The sequence below is a fragment of the Cupressus sempervirens genome, chromosome 3 (genome assembly GCF_028749045.1).
Source record: "Cupressus sempervirens isolate cs-2001-9-10 chromosome 3, ASM2874904v1, whole genome shotgun sequence".
NCBI classification, from domain to species: domain Eukaryota; kingdom Viridiplantae; phylum Streptophyta; class Pinopsida; order Cupressales; family Cupressaceae; genus Cupressus; species Cupressus sempervirens.
Genome location: NC_143120.1, coordinates 96253717 through 96265885, shown reverse-complemented (window position 1 = coordinate 96265885; position 12169 = coordinate 96253717).

Genomic DNA, 12169 nt, shown 5'->3' with positions numbered 1-12169 from the left:
TGGCTTGTGATTCTTGCTCTAACTTGAGATTTTTGATTTTCTCGGCTTGGACTCTATTCTTTTCTATTAGATCTATAACTACTACATCAAATTCATTGGATTCACCATAAGATAATAGCTTATTAGTTTTTATCTCTTTGTATTGTGTGTCATTCTCTGCAATATAAATTTATTTCCTTCTCTTCAAAGACTTCTTTAGTTCTTCTCTTGCTTCATCTAGTTGATGTAGAATTAGTTGTATTTCAATTCCCTAATTCTCAATAATCTTTCCCAACTTGTAGACTTCCATTTCAAGATCTTTCCTCAAAGCAACAAATCTTCTCTTTTAGAGAACAAGGATTTGATACAAATTATTGGAATTACAATAGGAAAGGTAAACTTTTCAGGGGGGGTGAATCAATAGTTTATACTAGGACACATAAAAAAATTACCACACCATCTCATTCATTTGACAAATAAAATGAAATGCCATGTAAAGCATGTATATCTAATGCATGTAAGCAAGCAAACATTCACACATTTAACACTAGATATGATCATCTAGAAACCCTTTAATGAGAAGGTAAATTTGGGGTGGGGATGACATCCACAAATCTTCACTACTATAGTAATAAAGTGTATCCAATGAAGGTTAAAATATTTTGACCATGAAATATGATCTACCCTATAAAAGGTCTACCTTGTTAAAGGCTTACAAAGACTATTAGGTCTTACCCTATTAGAGGATTTTAACACCCTATTAGAAGTGTGCCTGATTAAAGGACTTTAACTTACAATTAAGTATCCTACTAGAGGATATCATACAGCCTATTAGGACTACTCTATTAAAAGATTTTGATTGAAATCACCTTTTAAAATGTCCCAACATTGATCCTTTGGTTAGCACTTGATTGCTTGATGTCATATCACCTCTAAATTGATGTATCTTTCATCCTTCTTGATCAATTGTCTCTTTTTTGTATCCTTTTCCTTTACTCTATTCTGCTCTAACTAATTCTGCAATGTAATCTCACTTCATAACTCCTTAGTCACCATGAATGCTCTTGTTTTTGCATGCAAACTACTCTCTTCATAACATAGATAGTTTAGGGTTTTTTCTTCTTAAAAAGACTTTGGTGACTTAGGGTTAGGTATGAATCTACGACTGAGATTCATCCATTTTGTTTCTTACACCTTCTCTTTTTCTAATTGGTTGCATATAATTACATAGGGAATCCAACTTGAGATTCGTCCTTATCTCCAAAATATCAAAATTCATCTTTTAAGTTGGCTCAAAAATAGTTTACATAGTTATCTGTGCCATTACAAACAAATATGTCAAAATTGTGTCACTCGACATCTAAAGTCTCTAATGCTCAACATATATTGTTCTTTATGTTGTGACTTGGCATCTATGTTACTAAGCATGCATTGCTTACTCAGCTCCTATGTCACTTGACATACATTGTTTGCTTGGCACTAGAGTGACTCAGCACTCACTGTGACTTGGCATGCTCTATAATATACATGTTGGGCTCAGCATGTACTACTTGTTTGGCATAAACTAAGTAAATAACTTAAGTGTGTTGACACTCACTTGTCAAAACCAATCTGAGATCAACAAACATTATATCCAAGCATTCCAATGAAAGCATAAATCACAAGAAAGCATACTTTAGAACCAAAAGTATCAAGTGAAAACATCTAGCAATGGCCACACTAAGACCATAGACCATCTTGGTACACTGATCCCCAATAGTGGTGAAGGTAGTTATGCCTCCCAAACATGTGGAACCCATAGGTCCAATCTTGCCATGCTAATGGAGATAATGATCCAACCACAAACACACATAAAGAAAAATGTCCATGGCTAACACTCACACCAGACAGTATGATGACTGAAACCAAGAACATAGACAATGTATAAACTATAGGTCCTAGTCAGATACTTAGTGGGCTACTAAGTAGGGGCTGACATCATGGAGAGTCACTTGGCATTAACAAGCCCAAGCTTGGATTGTGCATTTTAACTCCTCAACAAAGGGCCCCACACATACATTTTACTATCTTAAGTTTTATTACCACTAACACATTTTATTTAGTTATCACTTACTTAAGACTTCCTCTGCCAACCCTATGGGACAAGGTCACCAGGCTATAAGATAGAAGCCCCTCCATATACTACCCTAATGTACCCATGCTTATACAATGATAAGTGCCCATAGGCATGCATATTCCCAACCCAACCCCAAATGATCATAACTTCTGACAAGTCCATAGAAGATCAGGCCTTGCAAGTCACTGACAAATGTACAAGCATGTACTCATGTGTGGTGCACCACCATCATGAAGATCATAACACAAGGACTATATGAGAACACAAGAAAAATATCACTCCATCGAATACAAGCTTGGGAGGATAGATTCTGCACAAATCCCAAAATAATAAAACCATATATCATCAACTCACTCAACTGGCCTCAATCTGGGAGTATGGATTCTAAAAAAATCTCAATGATGAAACAAGACCAAAAATCATGAACTCACTAAACTGGCCTCAATCTGGGATTATGGATTCTACACAAATCCCACTATCCACAAAATAACAAAAAGGGTCCAAAAGAAACAATAACACCAGGTATATAATCACTCAACCGAACACAAAGTCAGGAGTACATATGTGAAACACATCCTAATGCAATATAAAAATGCAACAATGGTCTAATTGACATCCTACAGATAATCCAAGTCCATGACCAACATCATGCCAAGAAAACTAGGTGGCACACAAATGAAGGAAAAAAACCTCAAAACTCAAAAACTTTGAAATTAAAACCCATTTGATCGTTGGGCACAAAATCCATGAAAATCCAATAAAATATAAGTTTGGAGTCTATATGCAAAAATTTCTATCATAGTGGTGCCAAACCCCAAACCCTCATCCCAGAAAATAGGGAAATGCTCATACATGCCCAACTAGGTAGAGCTAGCATATAGAAACAGAGGGGAACACTAGTTGTTAGCCTCTTAACAAATGACTACAAAAAATAAAAGCTGAAATAATAAAACATGAGAGCCCTACCTCACAGCCAAAAGGGGAAAAAAAAGAATCTTAAACATAAAATAAAAAAGCCCACAAAAGTAGCCAAAAATCACAAAAATCCAAGGTCTCCCCAAGCTAGATCCAACAAGCCCAATCTCGTAATGATCCCATGCCTATAGTTCCCACAAAAAAAAAAAAAAAATTTCCTCATGAAGAGGATTTTGGATTTCACTCTCACACTTTCTAATTCAAAAGTGACAAGTGAGAAATTAAATTCCTTTTTTAACACTTATTCACTTTTTGAGTAAATAATTGATTATGGAAAATAACCAGCCAACCTAATTAAACCCCAAAACAACCCAAATGAACATAGGATATTCTTAGTAATAGGAATTCATCTATGGAAAAGCTATCAAAAATTAAAATAAAATAAAATAAAGCCCAAAAACCATAAAATCATAGAAATTTCCTTAACTTTCGTGACAATGTAAACCTCTAAATGCACAGACATGCTTACTAGTCTAATTGCATAATGCAAATGAGTTCAGATTTAATAATCACCAAAAGGATTAATTTAAGAATTAAATAAGATATGTCGACCATACAGGGATGACATTGGTAAATATGAATAGTTGAATGACTAACTCCATGTGCCACTGCTACGAATATAAATCCTGCACACTAAACAACATGATCAAGTGCAATTGCATATAACAACATAGTCAAATCAATAAATGCAATAAATAACCTAATTTGACCATTTATTAAATTATACTAAAATAATCTATTTACATCACTCACATTCACATATAACATAACAACACAGGAATGAAGTAAATAACCATAGCCTTAAATCCACCATATAACATAATCAGAGATAAATATCGACTAACCAGATATCATCATAAAACATATTGTCATCTCAAAATGGCATCATCATGCAATATGATCAACTAAATAGCACAATAGTCTAACATCCTGAAATCAAAGTATAACATCCAACCCTCGGGTCATCTCAAATGTAAAACATAACATGAGTAACAAGTATCTCTCGAATCAAAATATATAAGGTCAAAATATCATCAAAAGCACTATACTACTTGAGCATTAGTATTTGGGCTGACCTAAAGGTATAATTTGATTAATGTGAAGATATCCATTGTGGGAGTTGACTTGGTATAGAGTTATTATTTAAAGGGTATATAAGGAAGATAAATTCATTTGTCTAAGTTTGAAATGTGTAAGAAGTACAATATGAGACATATATGAAGATAATGAGGAAATATGTAAATTATTAAGTAATTAGGATACTAAGCAATATAAAGGGCAAAGTAGAGACTCATCCATCATAGTCATGCGATCATTTTATTCAAAGGATCTACATCAAAAAATCAAGTTGCTAAGAAGAGATCAACTTGTTCATTCATCCTAATAGGTGTATCAATCAAATCCTCTAACCAAGTGGACCTAATTTAAGTCCTTCGATAAATCTCTTAATAGAGTAGATACTTCATTGTATTGTAAAATCTTTTTACAAGGTGGACCTAACAGTCCTTCAAACTCCTAATAGAGTAGATCACTAGAAGTGATCAATTGTATACCCTAACATGACAACTTTATTACTGTAGTAGTGAAGCATTGTAGGTGTAATCCCTACCCCAATTTTACCTTCTACTTGGAGGGTCTCTAGGTTACCATATCTTGTGTTAATGTGTTATGGTGTTGATTTCTTTATTTCTTAATTTTAATGCATGGAAGTAGATTAGATAATCAAAAGAATTATAGATAAAGTTATCTAAGTGAGAAAAAAATTATTGGTTCCTGATTCACCCCCCTCACAACCACTTGTTTTTCATTACATTTCCAACAATTAGTATCAGAGAAAGGTTCTCCTATCAGATTCTTTACATCTTGAGGGTAAATATTTGAGGAAATGGAAGTATACAAGTTAGATAAATCTATTGAGAATGAAAAACTTGATCTACACATGGCTATGGAGCAAGTCAAGAAACTCAAGGTATACTCACTCACTCTTTGAAGAGAAGAAAATAATTAGCTATAAAGATCAATGAAAATCTCTACACAGAAGAGACAATATAATATCTATACAAAGAAAGAAGTTTAGGAGAAGCATATGCATCCATAGAAAATCTACTACTGAGAAATGTCACTCTACAAGAAGAAATGAGAAAATTGAAAAGAGAACAAAAAATTCACTCGATTAGGCTATGTGAAGTCATCGAACAAAAGAAAAAAGAAATAAATGATAAAGAAATGGAAGATTAAGATATAATACTACTTGCTACAAGGATAGAGGAAAATACTAATGAAGTTTAGAAATTATCTCAACATCAAGAAGACATGGCAAATTAGCTAGATGATGCAAATCGAGGAATCACCAATCTGAGAGTAGAAAATGAGAAGAGACTTTAGAATGAACTAAGAACTAAAAAGGAACTAAATGAAAGAAGATTGAGATCACAAGAAAGTGTGAATCAATTATATGAGAAAACTTTGAATAGACCTAAAGCCACTACTAGGTTAGGTTACTCCAATCAAGGAGAGTCATCACAGCAAGGAGCACAAAAGAAAAAAAGGCCTAAATGCATTATTTGTGGAAAAATAGGCCATATATAAAACGTTTGTTGGAGAAATGTTATGCAACCCAAATTTAAAGGTCATTGTTACACTTGTAACAAGTATGGTCATAAGGCAAATGAATACAGAACCAATTCAAAATTTCAAGGGAACTATTTCACATGTCAGAAACAAGGTCAAAAATCTTTAGAGTGCAAATCAAATCCAAATAATCAACACAATGGAACCAGACACAAAGCATTTATTGGTTTAGACTACAATACATGGGGAAGATGTCACTATTATGGAGAATATGAGAACATTGGGGTAAATTGTGTAGATAATCTCATCACAAAAAGAAATACCAATATGAGATGCTATGTATGCAAGAAGATAGGTCACTTGGAAAGAAACTATGTGAATAGAGATATAGCAAATAATGATGAAGGAAAAAAAAAATTGAAAGATTGCAGAAATTAGAAATAAGAGGAATTATAAATGGGTAAAGAAATTAGAAGAAAGCCCAAAACAAAAAGCTATCATCATCTAATCCAATGAGTTGGGTGAAGCATCAACATCCAACTAGGCACTCAAGGAAATTAATGGAACTGAAAAAATCAAGAAAATATTACATCAATTTCAGATGTGCAAAAAGGTAGAAATTCAAATCAGCATAGTAAGATGCACAAGGATATGTTTTAACCAAGTTATGACTTAGTTGTAACTGAGTTTCTTGTTGTCACTAGGCAATACAAGCTATAACCTAGTTCTAACTAAGTTATGCAAGGACCAATTCATGTCAAGCTTAATGACTTTACCAAGCTACTCTAACTACCACTATATTATGTATTTAAGATGCCCTAAATTTTGATTTTTTTGATAAAAAGACAAAATCAAGGTTTTATTCTCTTACCTTGCATTCAGTTTTAGAGCAATTTTGAGCCCCTAAAGTGATATATAGGAAAATTGGTGTTGAAGAAAAGTCACCGTAAAAAAATTAGTTGTTACGAATTCATCTTTCACCAAGTATCATGGCATCTAGCTCTAGCTTGAAGGTAAAGAAGGGTATAGAAATTTTGGTGAAGAATGCGATTTGTGAGGCACCCAAATTCAAGCTTCATCCAATAATTGATGAGAAAAAGAATCTAATGGGAGCCCATTTAGCTATACCACCAAATGTACTATTGATTAATGATATCAAGTCATTCTATCACTACACTATTCAATAATTAGGTATGTTTGAGATGAATGAAGCATACAATGCCCTATTTAATAATGGAATATTGAAGCCTGAACATTGACATTTGGAGATTAAGGGTTTAACACATGCCCTGTACATGCCAAAGGACTTCTAAATAAAGTGGATCATATTCATTTTGAGAAAAGTTCATGACATGTCCTTCTAGCTCAAGCAACCTATGAAGATCTCAAAGAAGATGGTTCACCAAGTTACGGGCTACCCTATATTGGAAAGACCCAAAACAACAAAAACCCTAAGTAATGGTGAATTAGAAAAGAAAACCCTAGCTAAATGTGATGGTAGGGGAATAAAACTGAATAATGTCACTGACATGGAAATCAAATTTAGGATTCATGTCATTTCTCACAAGATCTACAGCTTGAGTAGGCCAAATAGTGTTCCCTCTAAGGCAATTGACTTGGATTACAAGATGATAAAAAAAAAACTGTCATTTAACCTTGTCAAGTTGTAGCTCAGTCAACTAAGAAAAAACATGGAGAGTATCAGGGTATCAAAGAAGAATTTATGTAAGTTTGGATCTCTCCTAATTTGTTTATTCTTCTATGTTTAAAATTTCTTTCCATTAAAAGGCAATGTTGTGTGGAGTAATTATAGGCCTATAATCTATCAAATCAATTATTACATACAATAATTAGGAGAAAACTTTGTTAGCATAATGGATTCATACTTTTAAAATTTCAAGGAGAAAATACATAATAAGTATAGGATACCTCAGCAATTGGTTGAGAAATATGCTCAAGATATTTGTTTCTTAGTTGATTGTGACAACAATCACATTCAAACATACATTCCTAGGACTAAATGCGTAAAAAACTTGGGATATAAAATAAATATAGATGATACAAGGGATATCATAGAGGCTCTTCTTAATGAGACTGACTACTAACCCTAAGGCAACATATTTTGGAACCTATGATGAAACCAAGAGTAGGATATCTCTAGAGATAGAGATTCAGCAAGCCTTGAAAAGAAGTAAAAAGAGGATGGAAACCCTAAAGAAGAAATTGGAAAAGAAAGATGACCCTCTCATGCTCACTAAAGGAAAAGGTGAAGATGATGATGAAGAAGAAGAAGAAGAAGAAGAGGAAGAACATGAACAGAAAGAGGAAGAACAAGATGAGGAACAAGAGGAACAAGAACCTCCAAAGAAGAACGGGAAAGTGATCATAAGGGCACCTAAGAAGGTTACACCCAAGAATACAACTACCCCTATGATCGTAACTACTAGAAAATAAAAGAGGAAGATGAAGAAGAAGAGGAAAATGTTTCTATTATCAAACTAAAGAACCCTTCACTATCCATTGAGAAACAAGTAAAGAGATTAAGAGAAGGAGGTGACATTGCAAGTTTCAAATGCATCAAGGTGAAACTAGAGGCAAAGAAGAGCGACAATAGATAGAAGATGCTTCAGTAGAGAAAATGGCCAAACAAAAATATGACCCAAATTAGCTAAAAGGTCAAGCCCATCATGTCCTATTAAAGGCACTCACACACAGAGATGGAGAAATGCTATGAAAAAAGAGAGGGACATCAGAGAGAAAACCCTGAAGAGCATTATGCCTAACCTCTTAAATGCAAAAATCAAGGAAGCCATGTTTAAAGTATGAGAAAAATCAAACTCCAAGATTCAAGGCATTTCAAATTTGGAGAAACAATATTGAGGATATTGTGCAATCTACAAGAAAAAATTGGAAAACCATTTTTTAGGAAGAAGGTAAACTGAAGAAGGATGAAGAGAAATAGGTAATGTAGGAATTCTTTAGAATAACTGAGAGGGGGTGAATTAGTTATCCAAGGTCTAGATGTATAAATAAAACTTTTCACAGCTTAGTGAACCCATATCCATAAAATAATTTCATCATGCATGCATCCATTAGATTATGCAATCACTCAAACTTGTAGGTTACTATCAAATCAATTTGTAGAAATGTAAACATGACACATAATAGATTTAATAACACATTTAACACAATGATTTAATGTGGAAACCCAATTTGGGAAAAACCATCAGTAACGTGCTACTCATTCTCACTCTTCTAAAGTGATGCCATATGAAAGGCCAACCCTATTAAAGGTTATAATACACACTATTAAGTGTGACCTAGTTAAAGGATTTCAATCATCCTATTAGGAGTGAGCCTTGTTAGAGGACTTTAGACCATTCACTTGGAATGTCACCTGGTTAAAGGATTTACATATGACTATTAGGTCAACCTTAACCCAAAGGAATTACCCTACACTAATAAAATTATTAGAGAGTAACAGTAAGGATTCATATGATAACAACTTACAACTCCATTTGCAAATTATAGATTTTTGTTTTAGTCCTTCATTCTTCTTGGCTTTCACACACTTCAGCTTCGATAGCTTGTTCACCCTTCAAGCATCTATACCCTTAAGCCTTCTTTCTTTGCTTGCCAATGTAGGCTCTTCTCTTAGATTACTTAATGAAGCAATACCCTAGACTCCTTGTCTTCCTTAGGTTCTTGCATGTTACCAACCTTGCTTCTAAACAACCATCTTTATATAGAGAGAATTAACATATTTTTACATTCATCCTCCATCATCTAATTTAGGGTTAGGATAGATTAGGTAAGATTCAATAAATCTACCCCTTATTTCATTTCATTCCCTTCTAGATTCAACTTCTCCTTCAATCCTCTTTGAATTCACCTAAAATGGTTTACCATAAATTATGTGCCACTAGTTCATCAATCTTATCTTCCACATAGTTCACATAATCCAAGAAATCAAACTTGTCTGCTAAAATTCATCAAATTCTTGATCTTTCTCATAATGCTAACAATCGGCATTAACTAGCTTCTAATGCTCAGCACATACTACATTGCTCGGCATCCACTATAAAATCACTCAGCATGAACTAAAGTTTAGTGATGTTCAGCATCAACTAAACTTTACTCAGCATCAACTATTTCATTTAGCTTACACTCAAATTAACTTTTCTTGGCTCCAACTAATTTTCTACTTGGCTTGGACTAACTTTCCTCAGCACCTATTGTCCACTTGGTCAAGCTTGGTAGACAAACATTGTTTAACTTTTTCTTCAAAACTTAAATAGTGTAACCAACCTTTGCAACCTTAAGTATATTATCAATGCAATATAGTATCACTATCTTAGCTAATTATTGTACTCCTTTTGCATATCAAAACTCAACCTTTCCTCTAGGTGCTATTGTTTCATCATTTTAATCAAATTCTCTTCATCAATCAAATAAGTGATAGTACTTAAATTATATAAGTAGTTGTCTTACTAGCATATAGTAGGTTTGAAATTAGTGACAAAATAATGATTGAAACTATTGAAATATTCAAATATGGAAAGAATACTTATGAGAGGGGGGGTGAATCAGAAGTATCACACTTTAACCAATAAAACTTTTAACTAAAAGTATATTGCATGCATGTAAACACATCAAATAAACATGAAACTAATACATGCATCAACAAGACATAACACTAGAATTTGGTAACCCAGAAACCCTCCAAAAATAAGAAGGTAAAACTGGGGTGGGGATGATACCCACAAAATCACTGCAGTAATATTGTTCAACCACTTCTGATGGTCTGCCCTGTTAAAGGCCTGCCCTGTTAAAGGATTTACACTGTATCAATAGTGACCTGGTTAAAGGATTTACAAACACTTAACATGAAGTGTCACCTTGTTAAAGGATTTAATCACCTTTTGATAAGGATCTACAAATAGCTATTAAGCCAACCTATCTACATAGGATTTCCTTTCTATGGTAAGAGAGTATTAGGTATTATAAACCTGATAGTTTGTAATCCTTGATTGCTGAATGCAGGCACTTGTTCTGGCTCTCTCTCTAATTTTGATCCTTTGAGATCTGATTTTTGTTCGTCTCCTTTGTTTTGTTCTGATCAACTGAATATCAAATTACTACTCTTACTCTCTATGTCTTCTTTCACTGAATTCCACTATGTTTTCCCCTTAACACTGTTCTCCTTCTTTTCATCATCTCTATTATAGTGAGACTTTCATCTTCCTTAAAAAGACTTCGAAGACTTAGGTTTAGATATGGATCTACGATCCACATTGAATCTTAATTTCCTGCTCAATACTTGCCTTTTGCTGATTGGTTACATGTCTTTCCAATTTTCCAATTGGCTACATGCAAATTGCATAGGAAATGTAAATGATTCATTATTATCTCTAGATCTTTCGAGATTTACCTTATGTTGGCTACAAAAATGGTTTACATCATAGTTTGTGCAATTACAAATTTTTATGCTGATATTCTAAGTTACTCGGCTCATGAAGCATTACTGATGCTCGACACATGCTATTTCCTGGATAGCTCGGCACCTAAACAAAATTGTATCACTCGGCACCTTATATTACTCAGCACTTGATATCACTCAGCACTTGATATCACTCGGCACTTGATATCACTCGGCACTTGATATCACTCGGCATTTGATAAAATTGGATTGCTCAGCACATGACTGTGACTCAGCTCCTACTCTTTGCTTGGCATGTATAGTGAAAAATGGTTAAGTGTATTGACACTTAGCTATCAAAATTATTCTTTAAACCAACAATCTCCCCCTTTGACATGAGTGGCAAAAACACTTAACTAAGATCTTGTGATCTTTGACATTATTTCATGCATCCTCTTATTTGCTTCAAAAAATTTAAGAAAAAATAACAATATACCTTATGACTTCCTGCTGACCAATATGTTATATCAAAATTTGTCAAAATTCTCCCCCTTTTATCATACTTACCATTTCATTCTGTATCTCCTTCTCAGCTTATATCTCCCCCATACTTAATCTCTACTTAACTAATCTCTACGTGACTCCCCCATACTTATTCTCTCCCTTTTTGACACTTATGTCAAGGATTCTATAAGGAAATGCCATACTTGGCCAAAAATGTGCTATTTACTTCAAGGAGTACCTTCAAAGTTGCATCCCAATTTGCTAGTGCAACATCCAATGACTTATACTGGATGGAAATCTCAGCTACTAGGTGTACAAGTCCATTAGATGTAGAAAGATTGGGGTCTTTTTTGAGGACTGTCTCTGCATTCATTTGCTCCTTGTGAAGTATTTCCAAATGAGGAGTAATAGAGGATTGAATTTGTATCAATTTGGCATTGGTGGTTGCCTCCTCTGCTGCTAAGACAGCTAACTCTCTTTGTGTGTGAAGCGATTGGGGAAAATGCTTCTCACTTTGAGCTGGATGTGTAGGGAGTTGCATGCTAGAAATCTTCAGAATTCTCTCCAAGCTCAGCATTTTTTGACTAGTGTCTTGTGTGAATGTG